The sequence below is a fragment of the Microtus ochrogaster genome, unplaced genomic scaffold (genome assembly GCF_000317375.1).
Source record: "Microtus ochrogaster isolate Prairie Vole_2 unplaced genomic scaffold, MicOch1.0 UNK28, whole genome shotgun sequence".
NCBI lineage: Eukaryota > Metazoa > Chordata > Mammalia > Rodentia > Cricetidae > Microtus > Microtus ochrogaster.
Window position 1 is genome coordinate 4,274,760 of NW_004949126.1, and position 6,556 is coordinate 4,281,315.

Here is a 6,556-nt window from a genome sequence, read left to right on the forward strand (position 1 = left end):
TTCCTTACTCAGTGATTTATTTCATCTTTCACATCAAATAGCAGATTTGCATGAATCTAGATGACACACCTTACTAGACACCTGTGTGATATATCACAACCCACTGTATCTAGCATACGCCTATACTGTATATGTATGTGTGTTATATATTTGTATATTTGCATATGCAATTCAGTTCACTGGAGATGTTCTGTAAGATAAAGGACATGTGAGTTTGTTCCAGCCCAAGCATTTGCAGACCTATTGCCAAATAATTATTTCTGCATCATGTCTTTAAATATTGCTTACCCAATTCTGGAAGCATTGCTTGATTCTTTTAAACCATCTCCAATTTCAAAAGTGAATTAGCTCACTCCAGACTTTTCACGCAAGTGGATCAAGTATGTTAAATAGATGTTTCTGGGACAAGGGTTTGATTCAATGGCTTGCATTTTTTTCTATTATTCCCATCAATTTCTAATGTTTCTTAGTGTAAATGGAAAGTCATTCCAAAGTATCACATGTAAGGTGTGTATTTTGTTTTGTTTTGTATTTTGGCCTTTTGGTGGTGTTGGTGCTGGCAGCATTGATGATGGTGTGTGTGTGTGTGTGTGTGTGTGTGTGTGTGTGTGTGTGTGTGTGTAAAATGATTAGCATAAAGTCCATACAACATTACTTCCTAAATACCTAAAATTAAGCTGCCAACTGTTCCTTCCCTTTTCTGACACAGTTGTTATAATAAGTCCCATGGGAGTGGAGGAAACTCTGAGTTAGTGTGTAAAGAGAGGATGAAGTCCTGAGTGAATGCATATTATTGATACGAACATCCCCATGTCAAGGACCTCAACACCTCAGTTCCAAGGACATAGCAAAGCCTTCTCCCAGGTCAGGCTCAAAGCCTTCTCCCAGTCCATGTGCAAATGTTGACCATTTGTGCAGAAAGCATCCATAATGAAACTCTTACTTGCATAGACTTCCTACAAACCCTAGCCAACCAGTCCTTCTACACATAATAAAACTGGCTGAGTTTCTGGATTACATGGAAGGTGCACATCCAACGCAATTCCAGCCTTTCTGTATGTCCATCCGTCATTCTTTAGTCTTTGTCATTTCCTCATTTGTTGCAAGGAGAGGCTGTTTGTTCATCCCGGTCGCCCGGCTAGCTTAGCCCTAAAATGGCCACACAGAACTGTATTAATTAAATCACCACTTGACCCATTAGCTCTAATTTCTTATTGACTAATTTTTACATCTTAATTTAACCCATTTTTATTAATGTGTATATTGCCACATGGCAGTGGCTTACCGGGCATATATAAGATAAGAGGCCACGCCCCAGTTGGCAGGTAACCACTGGCTGTAAGACTTCCTACAGCACTTATTCCCTAGTAGACCCAGTTAGGATTCCAGGACCCAGACTTGCAGGACACAGCAGTGGCCTCCAGTTTGTCGTAATCATAGCATATATTAGATTGGACAATAAATATACAGAGAGTGCAAGATCTGAGACTAAAATTAATTACAAGGGAAACATTCTTTTCCCTCAGCTTCCATACCTGAACTTTAGTTCACAGACACGGTCATGTCACATTTTGATAGTGTAATCCTGTTTCCATTCAGATATAGTTTTCTCACTACTGCTGCCTCCTGGCTGCTTGTTATCACCATGCATGTTTAAATGGCATCCCAACATGCAGCAAAATACTAGGTCAGCTGTAGTTCATGCCAGTAAAAGAACTGGGTAAACTGATAAAGAAATGAAGCTTTGGTGACATTGGATTTCATCTCTGAGAGTGAAAGGGCAGAATAATGTATCCCATGGCTTTAGAATAGATTCTAAAATCTAGCTTCAGGTCAGTCAGAACACGCTGCAGGTCAAATCTAAATGTCAGGGCATGACTTACTTCCATTGCTTGCTTCTTCAAGAAGCCAGACCTTCAGTTATTACTTAATAAGAGATTCAAGGACTTGAAGATGTGGCTCAGATATGGCCAAGCGAGCACAAGACCTGAGTTTGGATCTCTAAGACCCATGTAAATCTTGGCACAGGTACTCTACACCTGTAACCCCAGAACAGGAGGAACAGAGGCAGGGGTATCCCTGGGACTTGCCAGCCATCCAATAAGGCTGAACCACAAGCATGAAGGTTAGTGAGAAACTCTTTCCCCCAAAACAACATGGAGAACTCTTAAACAAGATACCCAACATCAACCACTGACTTTTGTGGACACACACACCTATATTCACATACAGAAGCATTGCACAAGCACAGAGAGAGAGAAAAGAAAGGAGGAATGAAGGGAGGTGATTCAGGCACCGTGCAGATCCAAAAATAAGACAAAACAGAAATTCTGTCTCCAGGCACAAGGAAGTTAGAAATAGTGAAGAAAGCTAAAATCCCACAGACGGGTTTATACGTTTCATCCAGCCAACAGCTAAGTGAGCACCACACACACCACACTCACTAACATTTATGATGTACTAAGTGGCTTTTGATTTGCACACAAAACAAATCAAAGCTCCTAGTGTTACCTCCGACTGGAATCACTGGTCTGCTTCCATCTTCTGGGTGGCCTAGCATATTGCACAATGCCCAGACTGAAGCCAGACAATCCGTGCTTGGATCTGCCACCAAACAGCTGTGTGACTTTGGAAAAGTTGGTCATTCTCTCTGGGACTCAGTTGCTTGATCATTGATTGACCAATAAGAATCACTGCTCTGCAGGGCTGTGATGAGTGAGTGGAATTCATCATGCACTTGGTGATTGACAAAGTATTATATATTTCCAAAAGACAGTAGCACCTGCTCTTCAAAGCCTGACTTCACAACGACTTGCTTCACAATGCTTTTTCAAGTAGATACAGCACACATTGCTGTTGATAGTAACACCTTCTGATTAGGTAGTTTCCTCATTGGAGAAACATCATGGGGTGCATGGTGTATGCATACACAAACCCAGGTGATATAACCCATCACAAGTGATGCTATAACCCTTTGCAGTGTGTATTAGTTGATTTTTCGCAGCTGTAACCAAATGCCTGTTGAAAACAACTTAAAGAATAAAAGAATTATTTGGACTCACATCTTCAAAGGACTCGGTCTTTGGTCGCTTGGCCCCATGAACTTGGGCCAAGAACATCATGGCTTTCAAAGTGGGAGATTGACAGAGTTCTTACCTCATAGTAGACAGATGCTATAAAGAGCCAAGACAAGTTGTCATCCCTAGGTGTAGTGGCATCTCATTTGTATTTTAATAAATAGAGGTTGCCTAAGGAAAAGAGAGTAAAACAGTCCCACTGGTTTGCCTTACAGATCAGGGAGTGGTAAGAGACACCTTTAATGCCGATAGTCACACTAGTTGCCACAGAAACCGGCAGTGCATGTCTTTAATCCCATGGTACACACCTTTAATGCCAGACCTAGAGAGGATTATAAAATGGGAGGAGACAGCCCTCAGACACAGTCTCATTCTGAGGATTTTTAGAGGCAGGATTGCCATTTGGACTGAGGTAGAGGTAAGAGTCAGTGCTTGGCTGTTTTGCTTTTCTGATCTCCAGGTTGAACCCCAATTTCTCTCTCTGAGTTTTTATTAATTGTGTTTCACCGAGGACACATTCTCAGTGGTCTATTTCCTCCAAGTGGACAAGACCTCCTGTATTGGAGGCTTTTCAGTTGCCAAGATTATGAATCCTTCCAGAGATTAATCCACTCATTAGGTTGGAGCTCTCATGGTGTAGGGCATCTCTGGATGCAGCCTCACAGACCTATGTAGAGTGCAGTTCACCAGGCTCCTACGTACCTTTCAGTCTGATCAAGCTGACAGTCTTCCTTAATCTTCCTTAACCATCATACACACTTCCTATAACTTTTATGTTTCACCCAATTTTTAGATTTTTCAAGAATTTGCGGGGGGCGGGGGGAGGCCTGGAGAAATGGCTCAGTGGTTGAAAGCACTTACTGCTCTTCCAGAGGACCCAAGTTCAGATCCTAAGTTCAGACTCAGAACCACCTATAACTTCAGCTCCCAATACCCTCCTCTGGCCTTCATGAACACATTCATGCACATGTGCAGATGTGCACATGTACACACACACCAATAAATAGATAAATCTCTAAAAATGGTTTCACAATTTTATAACAATACTTAGCTTTCTATATACTGACACTCTCTAAGCCTTTTTTTTACTAAAATTTTCTAGTTTGTCTTTTTGAACTTTTTGATAAAAACTAAGACTCTAACTTCAGCCTACCCAAGTCAGGTTTATCCATGCACGCTTTATGACTCAAGAGAAGAGCTTTAAGGGACTGTAATGCTCTTGGAGCTGTCAACCCCTAAAACAGAATCCTCCTCTGAACAGCTCTTAGAGGACCTTCCTAAGGCTATTTTGCAGTTTGCTTTAAAAGTCTAAATAGAAAGAAAATACTCTACAATGTCTATTAAAAGTGTGAGGCTTTCAGTTCAATCTCCAGCATTGCACACAGCATATAGTGTAACCCAGACAGCACAGTACTGAACCAAGTAACATTGTCACCTATTATCAAGCACAATGTATCATGCATAGCTGTATTTGCTTTGCTTTTACATGACGACAATCGGTTTGCTGACATTGCTTCAAACACATTTAATACACTGTAGTAAGGCACAAAACTGTGACATCACTAAGCAATGGGAATCTTTGAATCACTTTACATTCTTCAGGGACCCTGTCACAGATACGGACCATCATTGACAGAAACATTGTATAGCAATGCCTATATACAGTTTAGAACCAAAGTACAGCCAATATGTTAGCTGTTCGAACATAGTTCTGCGTTCTCTAAGCAAGTGTGAGCCTACAAAGCATTGTTCTGTATAAAGAATCTGACCACCTTCCCCTGGCAAATCTGCTCTTTTCCCCAGAGGTAGCCTAGGCATCCTGTTTTGTTCCAAATTTTAGACAGATGTAGGGCCATATTTTTCATGGCAGTTTTTTGAATGCCCACAGATTATTCTGGCATTCCGCACATTGGGAGTTAGCGTGGATCTGGGGCTGCCTAACTCAGTAAGGACTGGTAGAAGTCATACATGGTCACTGGTATGACTGGGTTATCAGACCAGTGTGACAGGAGAATGCATGCATGAAGCCTGAACCAGCCTTGCTGAGAGGTAGGTAGCTTGGCTGCCCACAGAAGTCACATGGCCACACTCCCCTTGGCAATCCTAACACATCTCCCTTGAAGGGTCCCAGGTCTTGCCGAAAGTCGACTGTCTCTTTTCTCTTTCTTCTGTGCCCTCTCCAAATCCCTAACCCAAATCTATGAATAATAAAATGATTGCCTAATGCCAAGACACATGTAAGACAGGGATTAAGCTATGACCTAGTGAAAACAACCAGAATGAATGTCTGTGGTTCTGAACACTCTGTGACTACCAAGATTACAGGCTTTATTCCCACTGCAGAACAGTAATTTCTCCTGGTCACACCTACTGGATGAGTTCCCCAAGGAGCTCTCTGCTCTGCATCTTCACATGGGGAGTCCCAAACATGGTGCCTGACCCATGCTAGATGCTAGACACATGACATGTCTATGAACAGAGTATTTGTGGCATTACATCAAATAATCGAGTTGCACCAGATATATTAAGTTATAATAAAATAATCATTTATAAACAGCAGAAAACTTTTGTTTTTAATTATGAGGGGTGGGTAAGGTGTGTGCACATGAGTGTGAGTGTTCACAGAAGCCAGGGGTATGGGATCGCCCGGAGCTGGAGTTACAGGTGATTGTGATTGTGTCCTGGGTGCTTGAAACCAAACCTGGGTTCTCTACAACATCTGTATGTGTTCTCAACCACTGAGCCGTCTCTCTAGACCAATCACCAGGACTCTTTGCCAGGGATTCAAAGTCTAAAACTGCTGAAAACTGTAGGTAACAGATGGGAAACTTTGCACATGTGCAGACAAGCACCCGTTAGGGTCCACACACTCTGTGTAGTCCTCCCTGATACTCACCCCTGCCTCACCACAGCCTGTGCACCATCTCCCCACATCACCTCATTTCAGTAATCTCAGAGAGAGATCTCCTTCCTTACCTGCCGCTTAACTCATGCCCGAGCAAAAGATTCCTTGAAACGATTCTTATTGAGCCATCGCAGAGCAAGACCAAGAGCTGAACTCTGGCCTCCGAAGGCAGCAAAGGCAGCAGGAGGTCAGATTGTAAGGGGTTGAGCATGTTCTTTCCCAAGTTATGCACACACCCGTTAACTGGCAATGGCTTGCAAAGCTTTCCTTTGATCGTTAAGCACTATTTTTACACAGTTGGAGTAAGCCAAGAATGGAAGGTTTTTGTTTGCCTTGCCAGTTTTCGCTCACTATACATAGATGGGTTTAGCATGCCCACACGCAAGTAACACATGGATACACATACACACACACACACACACACACACACACACACACACACACACACACACAGTCACCCCTAAGCTTTCCACACTGTGTTAGCAAATTGATTTGTCTCTACTCAGAGCTCTTGGTGATGCTTAGGGAATTTTGTTCATTTACTCTGCCATGTGTGCCCTGAGCAAGAAGAGTC